Here is a 19402-nt window from a genome sequence, read left to right as displayed (position 1 = left end):
TCAGAGTATTTGGCAATGCAACACTCATGCTGGGTTAATCATTGTTGTGGGTGTCCTGGGAAAAACAGTAAGAGATTTTATGAAAACTTTAGAGTCAGTAGCATTACTCCCTGGACATACAGAGAGGGGATGAAGAGAAAGTCAAACAGCTCCTCACTGTCACTTGAACTTGGGGGAAATGCAACCATAACAAATACCAAATTGTAAGAGAGACCAGTAAGTTCCTTTTGCAACCACTTTACTGGATGTATGCAAAGAAGTTACAATAACAACTAAAAAGGTATTCAAGACAAAAAATCACTTAATTGGTTTTTTACATTTTTAAAATGTATATAATTTTTTTTAATATCCAAGAAAAAAGTTTTGTTCTCTTCATAAGAGCAAGGAACATATGTTCAGTGTTTATACAACATCAAATACTCTTCTGTGTATTTTACTGTATTGATTACTAGATTGATTAACTGTATTAAATCATCACAATATCCATAGTGAAGGTACTTTATTTATTGACATCATTTCCACTTTAAGAAACACGACCCAGAATTGTTAGAAAACTAGTGTAGAAACATATTCAGTATGTGAAGAATCCAGGATATTAACCCACATTCTCGGGCTTTGGAGTCTACATCTTTTAAGCATCACATCTCCATGCCACTCCATGATGCTGAGAAACAATTTCTGTTTATAAAGGCTGGCACTAAAATCTCCAGGTGTTCATAAATATAAATAAACTATGAGCAGAATAATACCTTGCCCATAAGAGAAGACTTGAAGAATAGTTCTTTGACAAGTAAAGACTGGTGATTTGGCTTACTCAGTGTTCAGGGATGAAATTCAATCAAACAGGGGCCCATCCAGATGCTATTGTTTGCAATTAATTAATATTTTTTTCTCTAGGAAGTTTTTCCTTAGACTATACACTCATGACTTCTAGGTTAAATAGTAGCAAAGTAACTGAGTTACCTCAACAAGTTAAAGATAAATATTAACAATAACAATGAAAACAAAAGTTAAAAGAAGATAAGACACCAAGTGGGAGAGGAATTTGTTCTAACTACAGTGACAAAGGGTTGGGTTATGAACTTTATTCCTAGACTACACAATACGTATTTTATACTCAGAACAAATTCAAAATGGAGAAGACAGAAATAGCTGATTCCTACTTCCTTGTTTTAATACATCTTGGATGAAGGAGCTGCACCACTTAGAAGGAAGGCAGCCATGTTCCCAAAGCTAAGCAATCATTTTTTTGAGTCACCCAGGAAATCTTCCTGCTATGTTTGGTCCTGCAGCTTCTCCCTATCTTTTTTTCTTTTGTGTGTGTGTGTGTGTGTATATGTGTGCATCCTTTGAAGACTACAGCTCCCAACATGCACTGTAGCAGAAGGCAAAGTGAGAGGCTTAGAGAGATGATTGTGTTCCAAAATGTTTAATTACATGAGGATGACCCATGTAAGTCAAAGTAGGTAGAGTCAAGAACCTTTAGGATAAGCCAAGTTGTGCATGCAGGGTGGAAAGAAAAAGTAAATTGCGAGAGGTAGAATATTGTAAGCATTGATCTCTATCTATATTTTATGGGAAGCAGATGGTAGGCCATAAATACAACCACAGTTGAATTTATAAACACTTGAACTCTTGATTCAGAACAACTAATCTTAAAAAATAAATATAAGCTTTAAAAAAATATAGGCCATAAATGTTCATAAAACTATCTGAGAAAGTTTCCTACAATCAACAAAAAAATTAGTTCAGAAAGTATACAGCCATGTAATATGAAAAACAGAGACATTTGTTGAAGAAGATACAAGATACAAGAAACATTATTAGACAATGATGCCTCAGTCCCCTTCAAAGTAAGCACCTTGGACCTCACACAGTTCTCCCAGCATTTCTTCCACTATTCAAAACCTTCTGCAAAATCCTTTGTTAGAATTGTTATCAGCTAACACATCTAGTTTCCTAATCTCATTGACAGTCTGAAATTTCTTCCCTTTCAAAGGTGATTTTAGATTTGGGAAAAGCCGAAAGTTTCAGGGCACCAAATCTGGGCTGTAGAGGGGCTGAGTCACCTGGGTGATTTGATGGTTCAGCAAAAAAGTCTACATGAGACATGATGCATAAGCAGGGCATGTTGTTGTGATGAAGTTGCCAATCACTGGTTGCCCATAGGGGAAGCCTTTTGAACCATCTGAATAGTTTCCACAGAGGAATGTTTAAACTTAATGCAAAATTTGTTGCAAATTTGTTGCTCTACTCGCTTAGTCATTTTGAATGTGATAGCCACACAGTACACATGCTCACTCAATGGTGTCTACTGCCCCCACTGACTAGTACAGTGAAGTCGTCATTGTTCACTCATGTGCATTCCAGTCCACTTTCCTCTGCTGCCAGGTTACATCAATGCTGCACAAACCATTCTTTTTATATCAACAATGGCTGGACTTTTTCCAGACAGATCTCATATATATATCTTCATTTCTATATATTCTTAATATATATCTTTTCAAAAATGGGAAACATTTTTAGATTCAATGAAAAATTTAACCATACCCAATACCATTTTCAAGTCCACAACAAATATTTCAATAAACAAATGAAACACAACAAAAAATCAATCTCAACAGTCTCAAAAGAGTAGAAAAAGTATAAAATGCATTCTCTTAACATTATTCAATAAAACTAGGAATTGTTAAAGAAAGAATAAATAAATCTAATTACTTGAAAATTAATAATACTCCATATGCTTCTAAATCATTGGGTCACAAGGAATAAACATTTCAAGTAGACAATATTTAGATTATAGCAAATGTGAGAATATTTCATATGCAAATATACACACTAAACTTGCACTTAGTTATAGTCACCCCCTTTGCTGGTTTTGATGTGAAAAATGAAAGAGTAAAATAAATGAAATAATAAAAAATACAAATATGATGAAAAGAACAAGCAAGAAAAATAACAGAACTAAAAAGAGTAAAGAATTTGAAAGGAGAATTAATAGATACATTCTAGAGTCATATTATTTTTGCATAGGTGTTACTTTTCAGGACATTGTCTAAAAGCAAAATACTGATTGTCTTCCCAAATATCATCAGTGACTAAGGCTTCCCCAATACTATCCAAATGACAATATAGTTTTATTCCAGGCAATTCTGACATTAAAGAAAAATATATGTGGGTATGTGGGTCCACAAAAGTATGTGGACTCACATAAAAACAATCACCAGAGCCAGTAATTCATTGATTCATTAAATTTGTTAGGCCTCCAATGACTACAAGTACTGTACCAGGTTTTGGGTACCAAGGATGAATAATACAAAGGATCTCATGGGCTAGAGAAGCAAGAAAATAATACTAGCAGTACAGTGAGCTAAGGATCATGTTGGCCCCATTCATGGAATCATACAGAAACATGAAGAGATGCACTTGACTTCAGTCAAAATCTTCCCGAAGAATGCTATACCCAAGCTGCATCTTAAAGGCTGAGTAGGAGTCACTCAGAGAAAAAAGGGAAAAGAGACAGAGCAGACCTGGGAGAACTGACAATGTAAACAAAGGCAGGGAGGCAACAAGTAATATTTTATTTAACAAATATCACTAGATCATAAATGGTAAGCTAAGGAATGATAAGGTATAAGATAGTGAAAGGTAAGTAAAGACAGGCCATGGAGATCCTTTTTAAGGTTCCTGAAACCCAATGTGTAGTAAACTATAAGCTCATTGAGGGTAGGGACGTCTATGTCTTCTTTTCATTTAACACATCACTTGATCTGAATTTCCAGCTACAAAGTTGTGCACACACTGCCTCCAACCTATAATCAGCCTCCTCTGTGAAGCAGTCTTTGCATTTCTAAACCAGCTGGAAGAAGGCAAACATTATGTCTGTCAAGCTAAAATCTTATGTTTTTAGGGCAAAGATTCACCATAGCTCAGAACATACAAACTTTATTTCTCTGGGGCTTGTTTCTCATTCCTCTAGTCACTTATATTGAAGTTCACTGATGCATTTTGCTAAGATATAAAACAGATATAACCAGAGGGAGAATATGTTTGAACTCAAGGTTTAATTCAATTCCAAACCAGAGCTCCATTGTGTGCATTATTTATCAATAGCATTTAAATGCCCACAGTGAGCCAGGCTTGACTTGGCTGTATAAATAAACTATGTCAGCCTTTATTCCTGTCCTCCAAGTTCTCATACTCTAAAGAGGAAAAAGGAAAGCATATATACAGTTTTCATTTTCATCAAGATAATTATGACTAAGTGAAGCTTAGCTAATCTGCCAACCATGGCAATAAGCCATTTAAACCTGGGAGGTAAGGAGTGCTGTGAGGACCCATAAGCCCTCCTTGCACAGGGGTTTTTCTTTTCCTTTTCTTTTTTAAAGCTTTTAACTTCTAATAGTGTAGAGATTCTTTTATTCAGTTCTGCTTCAACTCAGCTGTGAAAGAGGGGATCTCTGAGTAAGGAAGTCTTTGATGAGTGAAAGAAACCCTCTTGCTGTGCTAACATGTGGTGGACAACCATTGAATCTCAAGACTTAAAAGGAATTTAGTGGGAAGTATGCTGACTTCCATTTACCTTCCTTACAAGACAACTTTACTTTTGGTGGTAAAAGAAGACCATGGAAGAAAACACTGTGACCCTTGCAGTTACCCACGGTGTGGAGAAATTGTGGAGATGGAAGTGAGAGGTGGAGTAAAGAGATTACATTATAGAAGAGACTAAATGCAACCATGTGGTCTGAACATTACTGAAAAGAGTCAAAGTGGGGTGTAATCCCAACAAAGAAATATAGAAATTCCATCCATAGTAGGTTTGTAAGAGTTTGGGAGCGAGGGTGGTATAGCGTGCAGAAAGAATAAAGAGGATAGATGTTGAAAAGGAAACCCTGGGTTTGCAATAAGGAAAAAGGATTAGTAATAGAGTTTAGAGCTGGACTAGTGCCTGAGTATACTCTCCATTCAGAAAACAATGGCTTGATACTGGCTAGAAGTAGGAGCATGATGGCTATGGGAGCCCAAAGAGTAAATAGTCACTTGACATAAATGAGCAGCTTAATGTTGAGGTGAGGCCATAAAAAAAAAAGGAGAGGCCTTCTGAAAAAGAGGAAGGTACGAGAGTGACTAAGAAAATACCTAAATGCCAGATGAAAAATCAAAGGCTCTGAAGAACCTTTCATTAACTATCTGTGATTAGTTAGTCATAACTATGCATTGAGTTGCTTCTGGGAGACTAAAGGGACAATGACCAGACTGTATCAAAAAATAGAACTCTGACCCACAACCCACAGCAGCCAGCCCAGGAAGTCAAACTACAACCTCTGTAGCAATTGGCCTAAAACAGCCAACACTTGATCAGTAACTGGCAGCTTACCTAATTTTTCCCTTACTTCTAACTTGGGACCAGCTGGAGAAAGTCAAATGTGCTCCCACTAAATCACACGGGCTGCCCTTTTTCTCAGGGCATACCCGATGCTTTCTTGTTTTTGTTATTTTTCCTGCTGTGAGGCTTTCCAACTTCTGCCTGCCTTTGAATCTCTGCCAAATGCTAGTGATGAGGCTGACTCTGTTACTACAACAAGCTCTGAATATACAGCTTTTGCTTATTCTCATTTGGATGATCTTTGTCTATTCCATACTTCCATATACCCAACACTGTTCTGGTGCTGGAAATATCAGTGAACAGGGCAGGAAAAGACCTCTGCCCTTATGGGACTAACAGATTTTGGAGAGACATGGAAAATAAACAAGGAGAGAAATTCATTAAGTATTGTTATGATAAGCTATTATGGAGGAAATACTATAGAATGATGTAATTGAGGTGGTGGTGGTGGGGGGAATGTTATATTGAACAGCAAAAAACAACTCCTTGAGGTGACATTTCAGCTAAAAACTAAGAGTTAAAGAAGCTTGTGAATTGCTGGGGGAGGACTGCAAATTGAAGAAACAGAGTACTTTCACAGGGCAGAATACCCTTGGTTTTGTTTAGAAAACACAGAAAAGCCCAGGGTGGGGGGATGTGGTGAGTGCAGAAAGGTGGGAGTGACACTGGGGAAGCAGATGGGGTTGGATCACACAGGGCTGAGGCAGGAAGTTATTTCTTGTGTGGAGGAACAGCATCGGAAGGTTTTAGGCAGGACTGCTTGAGGTCATAAGACAAGTGCAAATGTAGAAGCAGAGCTAACTTTAAATGTTCCTTTCCAGTCAATTACCATTATCAAGTCAGAGCAGTTCATCCTAAAGATTTCAAGTGTTTATAGTGATAACAGAAATGCTGCTGGGATAATAGTGCTTTGGTGTAATTAAGCACCTCTGCTCTTCCATCCTTAAGATGCAACAAGCATCCTGCTCTTTTTTGAGATTCCCATGCATAGCTGATAATGGACAATCCATCAATATTCTCTTCCTGCCACACCATGACTGTTTTATGAGGATGCTGAAAGCTTTAATAAACCCACTTACATAATTTCTTTATGAGGCAGGAAATTAGTAGAGCTGAGCATGAAATAGGTTAGGGCCTGTCAACTTAGGAGGCACCATTGTTTTTATGACTTCTGGTGGTCTCTCGGTAGAAAACTTTAATTAGCTGGAATATTGATAGCATATGTGGTTGCATCGATCTTCTCTCTAAATAGCAGTCACCACTCTGCCCACACGGGGACTTTGCTCAGGTCTGCTGTCATTGAGCCTGCTCCATCACTGGAAACAGGCCCCTTTGAAAGCTGAGCTCACTCACTTACCCCAGTTGTTAAAGGGTACCCTACCACACTGAATCCCAAGCCTCCAAAGAGTAAAGAAGTATTGTAAAAGGATCATGCTTGTAGCTTCTGCCACAGTCTAATTTATAATACAGAGCAGTCAGGTATCAATGCAATCTTGCTCCTCAATTTCAGTGCCCATTCCAGATAAAGATGAGGGTTGTGCATAATGATGCAGGAAAAGTGCATCATCTTATCAAAACTGTCATGCTCGTGGCCAGTAGTATCAGGAAGGACTGCCCCTTTAGCATCACTCAGTCCTAGAGATAACATGCCCACCATGTGTCTATATAGTTGCAAACCTCAAATAAGCCCATGAAAAGAGATCAAGAAAGGAACACAGCTGGCTAATGTGGTTAAATGCAGCTAGCATTTCATCAAATCTGTTTCTCTGCATCCAGGAAACACTGCTAGATGACATTTCCAACTCTCCTGCATTTAGGTATAGACAAAGGATGGACGGTTGACCATCCTTTGTCTGTACCTGAGTGGAATGTGAGCAGAAGTGAAGCTTGTCACTTCCAGGCCTGGTTTGTGAACCCCACACCACCACCGGCACAGTGTTCCTCCAAGCTCTCTTTATATTCATTTGGCTTCATGCCCAGGAACAGCACAATCTTAGAATCTGCATTAGAAACAGAAGAATCACAAGATGAGAGTGATCGGGGCCCTTAAAAAAGTATCTGAATGGGGAGCATTCGTTATAGACTTATAGCAACCAGAAATAAATTTCTATTATTTTAAAATGCTGAGATACTGGAATATCTAACATTGAGCCTAACTAATATAGTGGCTCTCCAACTAACAAAGCCATACCTTGAAAGAATTCACACATAAAAATGTGTTTGGGATATATTTATCACCTTAGTACCAAGGGAGAAAGCAGTAATATTTTTAACAGCTTTATCATATAATTCACTCATTATAAATGATTTTACAATGAGTGAATTATATATACAATGATTTTAGTATACTTATACAATTATGTAGAACACTTCTAACAACCCCCAAATTCCCTCATTCCTGCATGTAATCAACCCATCCTTCCAGCCCCAGGAAAGTGCAAATCAGCTTTTGGTATTCTTGGCATTTATCACTTAGAATGTTTTTCAGGTTTACCCATGTTGTTGTGTATATCAGTAGTTTGTTCTTAATTGCTGCATAGTATTCCATTGTATGAATATACTAAATTGTGTTTATCTATTCACTGGTCAATAGACATTGAATTGTTTTCAGCTTGGTATATTATTTTTTAATTAAATTTATTGGGGTGACATTGGTTAATAAAATTATACAGGTTTCAAGCATACAATTCTATAACATATCATCTGTATATTACATTATGTTTACCACCCAAAGTCAAATCTCCTTCCATTACCATATATGTCACTTCCTTTATGCTCTTCTACTACCTCCCTACCTACCCTCCCTACTGGTAAACACCATACTGTTGTCTGTATCTACGAGTTTTTGTTTATTGGTTAAGTCTTGGTATATTATTTTTTTTATGCTGTTATGTATATGTCTTTACTTGAACATGTTTTAATTTCTCTTGTGTAGATGCCTAGGAGCTGAATTGCTAGGTTATATTAGCCACAATTTTATACTCAACAAAAGCCTTCTCTGATTCCCTCAGAGAGAGTCTCTTCCTTGGTATGCCTAAATAATTGCATTCATATCTGAAATAATGTATTTATCACCCTTAATTTCATTGAATTTTTGTTTTTATTCACATCTCCCTCTGCTAACTAGACTATAGGCTCCTTAAAGATCAAAAACATGTTTTTTGTGAGATGTTAATGCTTAGAAGAATGATAAGTACTTAGTGTTTATTGAAATAAGTAGCCAGGTAGCTTGAGGTAAATTAGCTATTGTGTAGTCAGAGCACTGGATTGTATTATGTCAACTTGGCTAAGGTCCTGAGAATCCTCTCTCTGCTTGATCCTGGTCAGAGATGGCCAAAGGAAGAACCTGCATGAAACTTGGAAAGAGGAAGTGAAACAGAATTCATTACTTTCCAAAGGTCATGGTGGTGAGACAGTGAATGGAGCAGATGTGCCTGGCAGATTCAGTTTGTCCCCATCTCCTCCACCCTTTGTCTTGTACCACTTCCCACCAGGTACTTGGCTGTGGACCCACAGAGATGAGATCTACACAAAAGCAAGAGCTTCCCGTAGATCCTCCTTGGGCTTCTTTATTTAGGATCCCGCTCTGATGGCCTGAACATTGGCTACAGAATGTTCCTGCAAGTTCAGATATCATCCACCCCAGAGCTGCCGTCAGACTAGTTTATAGTTGATTCTCCAGTTCCCCTTCCAGGATAGGTATAACATCCATGAGAAAGTCCTCACTGTGTACTACTCATAGTTGCTCTGTTTTCCTGGCTGAATCCTGACTAATACAGTTCTCCAGGCACAGGCCATATGTAAATCCTCATTCTTTTCGAGCTCAACACTGTTGGCCCGGAGCCTGTGAAAAGCAGCCCTGTCTGTTCTAACCAGGCAGGCCTTCTCTGTACTAGGTGACATTTATTTAAAAAGGTCTCTCTATACACACAGCATTACCCATGAGATCTGGGAAGAGTTTTGTTTCTACCATTAAAATGTCACGGAAGATTTTTAATGATATGTTTTTTTTCTTTTTCTTCAGCTGGAATTTAAACTTTTCCTGATAACATTTTAATTGCTATTAGAATTCCTAGGTAACTGACATACCTTAAGTTTGTATTATAGGTATTAATTGCTACTTTGAATCTTGGGGAAGATAAAGACAATTTAAAGTCAACATAGAGAAAAAGACAGATATAGAGTGGTTTAAAAAGAGAGAGAGAAAGTGAGAGATAATCTAGGAAAGAGTTAGGTGCATACCATATTATTTTTTTTATGTTCTTCCCATACTTATGTTTCAATTGTTTTTTTGTTTGCTTTTTTTCAGTATAAAATATTATACTGCATAAAATTAATGTTCCCTATCCTCTACCTGAAGCATTCAATATTAATGTCTGAGAGTAGATTATCTCCTGATATCTTGTCAATGGTAACTGAGCATATTGCAGATCAGAGGCAGAAAGATTGTCACCACTGATGGTCTCCATGGTGAGTTATTATGGAGGGACGTTACCCTGCCAAGGACGCAGTTGTCTGGTCATGAACTGTTGTGACAAAAGCGAGGCTGTAAGAGTCATAACTGGTGATGGTGCCAGTACTTAGGGCTCTAACCAGTCTAATTTCTGAGAGTTTAACTATGAAGTAAGTACAGCTTTTGTTGAATTCTGTTCTAACAGGGACAGACAGACTTTGTGCTGCAGAGGATCACTTGTGCTCTTCCCTGCATTATACATTTCTAGTGCCCATACAAGAACTATTTTTCTGGGAAAACGATACTACTTTTCATAGCTTAGCAGCAGATGTCATACTTGTTGCCAAGATGGTAGCTGCAGAGGAAATGGGCCAACTTAAAGAAAAGACCATGACCCAATCTCTGCCCTTTGACATACAAGAGAAGGAATCTCTTCCTCATAGACCAGTTAGTTGAAACATGAAGGCAATGTCTCTACCCATTAATTTGTTTTTCCAGAAAAGAAAATCCATGCTGGGTTTGAGAGCCAGGCTCAAAAATAGGGCCTAGGTGTTAGGTGATTGGAGAGAGGGAAGAGACGCTGATATGAGCACAGGCTATGGCTGATGCTGCTGGGTCGTCCTGACTCTGCCACTCCTAAGTATATCCTGATTGCCTCTGCATCAGCACCAATGCCATTCTAAGTAGGGATTCAGTGCAGCAAAGCTGATGTGGTGTGGTGGCTGACTTCCCACTACCTGGGTTTCAATTGCAGTTACTGGGAAAGTCCCCTACAAGTTTAATGTCTCAATAACTTCTGTAAAATGAGAATAATAGCAACATCTATATTACAGAGCTAAAAAAAGTTAAGTGAGTTAATACATGTAAAGTAGTTTAATAAGTTGTTGGACCAAGAATTGCAATGCCATCTCCCAAACCCCAAACATGCATGAATGTGATCTCAGAGATTCTGTCACAGTCCTGTCTACCTTACATAATCACAGCTCTGCCTTGGTACAGAGGTCCACCAACACACACACACACACACACACACACACACACACACACACACCCCTTGTCCTAATCATGGCCACTTAGTCCATTAAAAATATTTTCCTTGTCTACAGACCACACAACAACTGGTCCCCCATCAGAGCATCTGGCTTGTTTCTTATCTCTAAGGAACACTTTCCAAAGTGCCTTTGGATCCTCTTGTGAATTCACCATCCACCACCAGTAAACTAATATGCAGATGGGACACCAACCATAGGAGCTTAACTCCACTGCCTAGGAGCTGCAGAGAGCAACTTGTTTCTCCTGCCTCACCACAGTGTAGTTTATTCGGGAAGCATCACCCAAAACACAATCTCTGTCTTCCACACCAGTGAAGTCAGTGACAGAGTTAGTTATACTGCACCAGGACCCCAGCAGTTGTGAGCTCTCCAAGACATTGAAGGAATTTGTTAACATTGATAACCACTCTGCATTTCTTCTCACAATCAAGCATTGACTTCTACATTCAAAGTTGATGCCCGAGAAATTTTCCCACTTATATTCCAACCTGGGTGTTGTTCTTGAATCAATTGGCCTTTTCTTTTCTCCCTAAAGCTTGTCCATACTTCCCACTATGTTCTTGAGACACTAATACATATCTGGCTCAAAAGAGTCCTGAGATTGAGCTCCAGTCAATCCAACTAGTGTCCATTTTTACAACCTCAGCAATGACCGTAGGTATATGTGTCCTTCAGCTTATGAAAAAAAATATTTTGGCCTCTGGCAAGTCTTTGTCTCATCACTCACTGTAACTTTGAAGATTAGTATTTATCTATAAGAATGTCAATGAATTAATTTATTCATTTATTCCTTCCCTGTGTGGTTCCATTAAAACTCTTAAAATAATTAACAGAAGAAGACAGTGCATAAGGTTAGATAAAGCAACTGCTGAATAGTACCCCCAAAATCTTCTAAACTCTGCAAAAAAAGTTTAAACTGTGTCACAGATTCAATTCTGAGCTTACCAGCAACAAAATCAAGAAGGAAACACATTCAGTGACAAGGCACGTGATATGTTTATTGAACTCTGGCCACAAGATTTTTTCTTTTTTTTCTTTTTTTAGGTATGCACAGGTTTTCCTATCACTAATGTCTGATAAACATGATGAGACCTTGACAGATTCTGGTATGACATTTTGTTCCCTTTTAAGCCAAAGCCACAAAGCTCCATCATACATGTGCCTGTCTCACTGCCAGCCAGCAGGGGCTGCATAACCAATATCTGCATCTCAGAGCAAACTAGTGGAGCCTCATTTTTTAATAAAAATATAGAACCTGATAAGCCCCTGATTAACCCCAAGAGACTACATTTTACTTATGTTTTAATTTGTATTAATCAATATGCCATTAATCTTCATTGAGCTTCACATTCTGCTTGTCCCTGCTGTTTTCCAGGAGCAGAATTCAATTTTATATGCAGGCAAGCTGGTTGGACTTCAACTGGTTTAGAGTTCTGTGTGTAGGTTTCACAGTCACATTCACAGGATGGATTCATCATCAAAATATGAAAAAGTATGATGATAGTATCAGAGACAGTATTCTGTCTGTTTTTTCTTTTCTTTTTTAAAAAGTCAAGGTATTAAGCAATGTGACATACATAACCAACTAATAAGTTTAAGCATATAGAAATAAGGTTTAGATTTGAAATTAGCAAAACTTCAGTTAAACCAATCTTGCAGATTTAATACTTTGTACAGTCATTCCTTTGCTGAGTGATGATGAGGTATACATGGGAGGCAATATACAAAATAATTGTCCCTTGCATTATAACATAACCACAATGAGCATTTCTTGGATAAACTAGAATGAAGAAAAGTGGAAATTGGAGAAAGAAAATTTGTGTTGGCATCACTTCAAATGCCCAAAAACCTAAAGTGAAGAGGAACTGACACTATATTTTTCAAAAGGGCCCTGATAACTATGTATTCCAGAAGAGGGACTACAATCTCTTCTGTCCAAAGGAATACTTTCTATACAAGCTAATAGAAGTTCTTCTCCCAGAGAAAATTCCACCTGGAAAAATTTAATCAAATATTTTATTAATCCTGAAACTAAAATGTCAATTTCTTACAAATCACTTTCTGTATCCTGCATATTTACACATAAATACATAAAATTTAAATCTGGTAATATCATAGGCAAAATGCATTTTAAATGATGTAGATATCAGTTGCCGCATCTGTAATATGGTGATAATAATAGCATCTCTCTTGTGGAGTTGCTCTGAAAATTAAATGAGTTTCATAAAAAGCACTGAACAGAGTGCCTGCCCCATAGGAGACCTCAAACAAATGTTTCCCCGGTGCTTGCAGTGCATTTGGCATTTGCTAAGGGCTTTGCCTGGATTACATCATGCGATGTCCTAAATATTGCCCTTGCAATGGAGATGTTTCACCAAACCTAAACTTGGGGTATAAAATTTACTGTCCCTTCCTTCTCTGGCTCCTTCTGATCTCCATCATCCTTTCTCACATACTAGTCTTCACGCTCCCTCTAGTATCTGCTTCTATTGAGACCTCACCAAAAATTCTCTCAGCCATATACCTGTCTAGATTTGTACCAATACCCTAAGTTCTTCTGGAATTCTTACCTGGTGCCTGTAATGCATATACATCAGAAGCCCGTTCCTCTAATTATGAACATATTAATTTCATCCTTTAGATTTTCCATCAATAAATTTTTATATGCCCCTGATATAGATAAATACATATGTTCCCAATATAGGTTTGGGGTCTGAAGAATAAAATACAGCCTAGGCCCTTGACAGATATAAACTTCAATTCAGAAATAAGAACTGTATAAACACATAAGAGCTGTACAATGTTGTTCTCATATGTTAAAGTCTGGCCTCTTCAGAAGAGTCTTAGCTGTACTCACTCCTGAGAGTTTACTAGATCAAAGTAAGGACCCAATAAATGTATATTTATTGTTATTTCAAAAATCTCAGCTGTGCATCCAGAAAATACAGCTACATAAAATGAGTTGAAAACAAGTTTCAGTGTTGGCCTTTTGTTAATTATTCTTTACAATTTTCTAGGAGCTGGTGCAGCCATGTGACTCCTCTCTGCCCCTAGTGCCTGGTACTAGAAAAGGAAACCAGGCCAGCTACAGACGGAAATGTTCATAGAGCAGAGCCTTCATGGATGAGTAGTGCTGAGTTCTGAAGTTTGAGGAGTTCTTTTTTTGAAGGCTTTTCTTCATCTGTATAGAACATCATTGTTTTATATTAATTAATTTCGAAGGGCCCTTTGGCTGAAAACATCAAAGTAGATGACATTCCAGACTTCCATCAATCCTCTGATAAAAATCAAAGAAATGGCCTTAGCTATTTTTATCCTGTTTAACCTCTGAAAATTTTAGCACTTCTCTGTTTCATTGGTCTCTGCTTATCAGATGCTGGCTTATTGGAAATAAATTCTAATAAGAATCATGCCCGACAAATTAATTTTACCCTCAACTACCAAAAGTCTACAACATGAAAAGGATTTTCTAAGGGAGTTATTTTAAAACAAAAGAAGAGACACATTGCTGTGAAACAAGAGAAGCAAGGGGATTCCAAGACTGAGGAGGCTGAGACCTGTGAGAGGGGACCCTGCTGTCACGGTGGTTAGCCAGGCCAAGGACTCATCTTCTGCCAATGGCAAGGGGCTGGTGCAGACTCAAGCTTATGAATCAGATAAACAGTGCAAAGTCTGAGGCAGCACCCATACTCTCAAGCAACACATCCTCAAGGCAGGATTTTTTCATTAGTTATATCTTTGCCATCCCATTAGTTATACCCTCTGTCACCCAGAGATCCATTATTTACCCTTCTGAATTTGTGTTAAAGAAGCAGCATTAAGTGAAATATAACTTTGCTATGAGATCATCTATTTATAACTCAGTTACTTAATATATGTGTACTTAATATACATGTATACATATATACCCAGAGACATATATATTACTAGATATACATATATTAACTATGAGATCATTTATTTATATCTCATAGTTTATATCTCATATGTGTTCTATGTATATACGTACACATATATACCCATAAACATATATATTGCATTTGAAGTATTTGATGATTATGTATCACATGTAAAGTATTATTTTTAAATTACCTTATTTACTAAAGACACACTAACTTACTCTAAGTTACTTATCAAAGATATATCATAGTTAGTTTTGGTAATGAATATATATAAAACTAGTTTGAACTATAATTTCATATCATAGCATTCAATGTATACATAAAATACTAATTTTTATGACCTGACATTAGGGATTCCTGCATTTTGCATTAAAAATTTAATGTTTTATTTTTATAATTTTCTTGTTGTGTTTCAAAATGAGTAAATGCAAGAGAAGGTTTCTGACATGTATTTAGAAGTATTTCTTTCTAAAATACACTGTGGAATTATGGCTAATCATTATTTCAATAAATAATATGCCAGGTTGCATATAAGATTCATTGTTTGTATTTTTCCTTTTTAGAATTGGTTTGTGCAATATCATGGAATATTCCCATGCTATATGAGAAATAGATAACATGATTGTAGGCAAAAAATGTGCTGAAGACACTACTAATGGAATTTTTATGTGTCTCTTGTTCTCCGAAGCAGCATTTCTTTGTCTTCCCAACTAACCATCGGTCTTACCTGGGCATAAATTTAAAGTTATGTTTGTAAAAATAAAAGCACTTAAACCCTATGATGGCCCAAACCACCATGATGGAGGGTGATGTTCTCTAAGTAAGAAACTGGGAGAAGCACAGGGCTCTGGCATATTCATCTGCCCTCCACTAACTTGCTACATGATCACTTGATATGAATCTCTCTGAATCTCTCACCTCTATTTTTATTTATTTTAAAATTACTTTATTGTTGTTCAATTACAGTTTTCTGCATTTTCTCCCAACCACTCCTCCACACCCCAGCCAAACCCACCTCCCTCCCTTGCTTCCAACCTCCCCCTTGGTTTTGTCCATGTGTTCTTTATAGTAGTTCCTGAAAACCTTTATTTTTAAATGAGTCAATAATGATCACCATGTTTACTAAACTTATGAAAAAATCAATTAAAAAAGACATCATTTCCTTTGTACCCCCAGGAAACCATAGAGATGGGAAATATTGGTCCACCCTATGACAAACACAGCTGGATGCCTAGTATCTTTCTCCCTTACTAATATAGCCCTAATTGTATTTGGTGCAGCTGTACCAATTAGCTTTTGATGCATTATAATCCATCCCAAAATTTAGTGGCTTAAAACAACTACCATTCATCATTCTGACACAGCAGTATGGGCTTGGTTCAGCTGGTGATTCTTTAGGTCTCAGCATAATATTGGAGCAATGTGTCCAGGTTAAAAACAAAGAAAAATCAAAACCAAAAGAAAAAAATCTTTCTATTTCCCAGCCTTCCTTACACTGAGGGGTGGTCAAATAACACCATTTTAGTCAAGAGACATAAGTGAAAGTCACAAGTCAGGACTTCTGAGAAAGCTACTTAATGTTGGAGAGACTTAACTGGCTCACATATGTTGCCTTGAATCTTCCACTTCTTTCTGGCAGGAACAGGGAAGCAAGAGCAGAAGCAGGGAAGCCAGGATGAAACACTGAAGTACAATGATGAGCATGGAAGCTACATTCAAAGAGGGCTGCATGGAAAGGAAAAAGGAAATAAATACAGCCTATTTCTTAACCATTTTTTACATGAAAAAAAAAAAGAAACTTCCTATTTGTTTAATTTACTCTAGGTCATTTCTGCCACTCAGTGCTAAATGTACATCCTCACTCGTACAAAAGAAAAAAGAAAAAAAAGGCACATTGTGTTGTGGGAGACTGAACAAATGTAAAATTCTGTGGCCCATACAGGAGAGAGAAACAAAAAAGCATGGTTATGGGTGGGTTCCCTGAGTCACCATAGATGTTTGAGAGAAGGAAGATCATAAATCGAATAAACATACAAGGCTGGGAGAGACAAGCCCATTTGGATCCAGCTTAGAGCAAGAATGATGGTTGCCTACTCTAGAAAACAGCCTAACAACATTGGAGAGATACCTTTTCAAAATTTATGTTACTTAAGCAACATTTGGTGCCATGAAGACAAAGATAAATATGTATATAAATAGAAATAAAATGATAAGGCTTGAAAATCAAGATTTTTCTCTTGGAATATAGGAATTATTTTCATCTACAGTAGTTCTCCCCTAACTCATGAGGTTATGTTCTAACATCCCAGTGGGATGCCTGAAACCAAGGATAGTACCAAACCGTGTATATGCTATGTGTTTTTCTATGCAGGGCAGGGCAAAAATAGATTTACAGTTATTTGTATAGCAAAAAATATAATAATTAAAAGTAATAATATAAGAATACACTGTGTTTCACATACTCACAACTGTAAACTTACTTTTGCCTCATCCTGTGTATACATTTCTATGATCAAATTTAATCTATAAATTAGGCTAGTAAGAGATTACAAACAATAACTAATAGTAAAATAGAACAATTATAGCAATATACTGTAAGAAAAGTTATGTGCATGTGCTATTAACCATTCTTCTTCCTGTGATGATATGAGATGACAAAATGCCAAACCTGTTCCAGAATCTGTGTAACCATTATTTCCTTGGAGCAAATGGCTCAGTGTCACTCCTTACAGGGGATCCCTTGCTACAGTCTTCATACAGGCTCAGTGCTTTCTGGTGCATCACTTTGCCATCAATGGGAGCATGTTTTCTGTCCATGTCTTCCACCCCAAAATTTAATGCCTTTTTCATCTTAACTAAGTACTTATTACATACTGCAGCTATAACTTTTGCAGTATGTGGTGTGACAGTGAAACTAGCATGAATTTTTTTTCCAACAAGTAGAAGATTCATTCTTACTATAGAACTAAGTAACCTCAGCATGCACTATTTTTTTTTAAAAGTCCAGAACCTTCACATTTGTACTTAAAGGAAGTGTTCTATGCCTTTTCTTCAGCATATTTGAATTGGCAGCCTTACTACTCTTGAGCTTTGGGGCCATTATTAAGTAAAATAAGGATTACTTGAACTTAGACACTTGGATACCAGGACAGTGGATCTGATAACCCAGATGGGCTGGGAGCATACAAAGAGTGGACATGCTGGACTAGGACATGTTCATGGCCTGGGAGGGATGGAGTAGGACTTGTGAGATTTCATCACGATACTCAGAACAGTGCGTAATTTAAAACTTATAAAATGTTTATGTTTATAATTTTGCACTTATTATTTTTGGACCCTGGTTAACCTCAGATAATTCAAACTACAGAAGGCAAAAGTGTAGAGGTGAGGATTAGAGGAGGGACTACTCTACTATCTTTGTGGGAAAATCAATAATATTTGAGAACTAACAGCATTGATGTGTTAAGTTCTTTAGCAATTCATTAATTCATTCAACAAATATTAATCAAGCTTCTTGATAATTTATTTATACTGATTATTTTTAAATTTAATGCTTCCTTATTCCACAAAATACAAAAGGGCTGTCAGATATGGTGACTTTGAAGGGGACTATAACTACCTTCTTTTCTTTTCCCTCTTCCCTCTCTTCTCTTATTTTTCCTTTCCTTTCCTTCCATTCCCTTCCCTTCCTTTCAGGAAAATAAGTAAGGGAGAAGAATCTCATTAACAGTTTTTTCTTTCCTTAGGTCTGTGATTCTCAAAGCATGGAACAAATAATACTAGTGTTATACAAGGAAACCTTAAATGGTAAACAGACATGGTATTAAATAACAATATAGTACAAGGTGAGAAGTTTGTTTCTATTTTCCATTTTCTCTTTATTTCTTTGATTTTAATTAAAATATTTTAATAAAATATGTAAAAGGGCTATAAAAATAATAATTTGAAAAACAGTTCCATACCTCTCCCTTCTTTACCTTTTCAATTCTCCTCCCCAAAGCTAAACACTTTTACCTCTTTTAGCTGTGTTTTAATAGTACTTACCTTTACACTTTAAATGCTTGTATTATTTTTTGATTATTTAAATTTATTTATCTTTTGACACTTTTGTAACTAATAAAATTTTTATGTAAATTTAAAAATATGTTTATAGATTCTCTGATACTCTTTTTTTTTTGCTTAATATTTTGTCTCTTGAGTGTGGGTTGGAATTTATAACTTGCTTCTGACAAATAGAATAAAGCAGAAGGGATAATGTTTGACCTTGGAGATCAGGTCATAACAATGTATTTTGACTTCCATCATGGTCTCCTTCCTCTCTCTCTCTCTCTCATCACTTGATCTAGGAAAAACTAAATGTCGTGTTGTGAGAAGAGCCCCACATGGTGAGGAACTGAGGCTTCCTGCCAGCTGCCACGTGAATGAGCTTGGAAGATGTCCTCCAGCCCCAGCCAAGTCTTCATATGACTGCAGACCCAGCCAACATCAGCACTATAATTTCATGAAAGACACAAGCCAGAGCCATCCAGCTAAGCTACCTCCTAATTCTTGATCCACAGGAAGTGTGGATCAAGTTTTGGGGTAATTTGTTATGCAGCAATAGATAACT

Source organism: Desmodus rotundus, chromosome 6, assembly GCF_022682495.2.
Source record: "Desmodus rotundus isolate HL8 chromosome 6, HLdesRot8A.1, whole genome shotgun sequence".
Classification (NCBI taxonomy): domain Eukaryota; kingdom Metazoa; phylum Chordata; class Mammalia; order Chiroptera; family Phyllostomidae; genus Desmodus; species Desmodus rotundus.
This window is presented reverse-complemented; position numbering follows the sequence as displayed.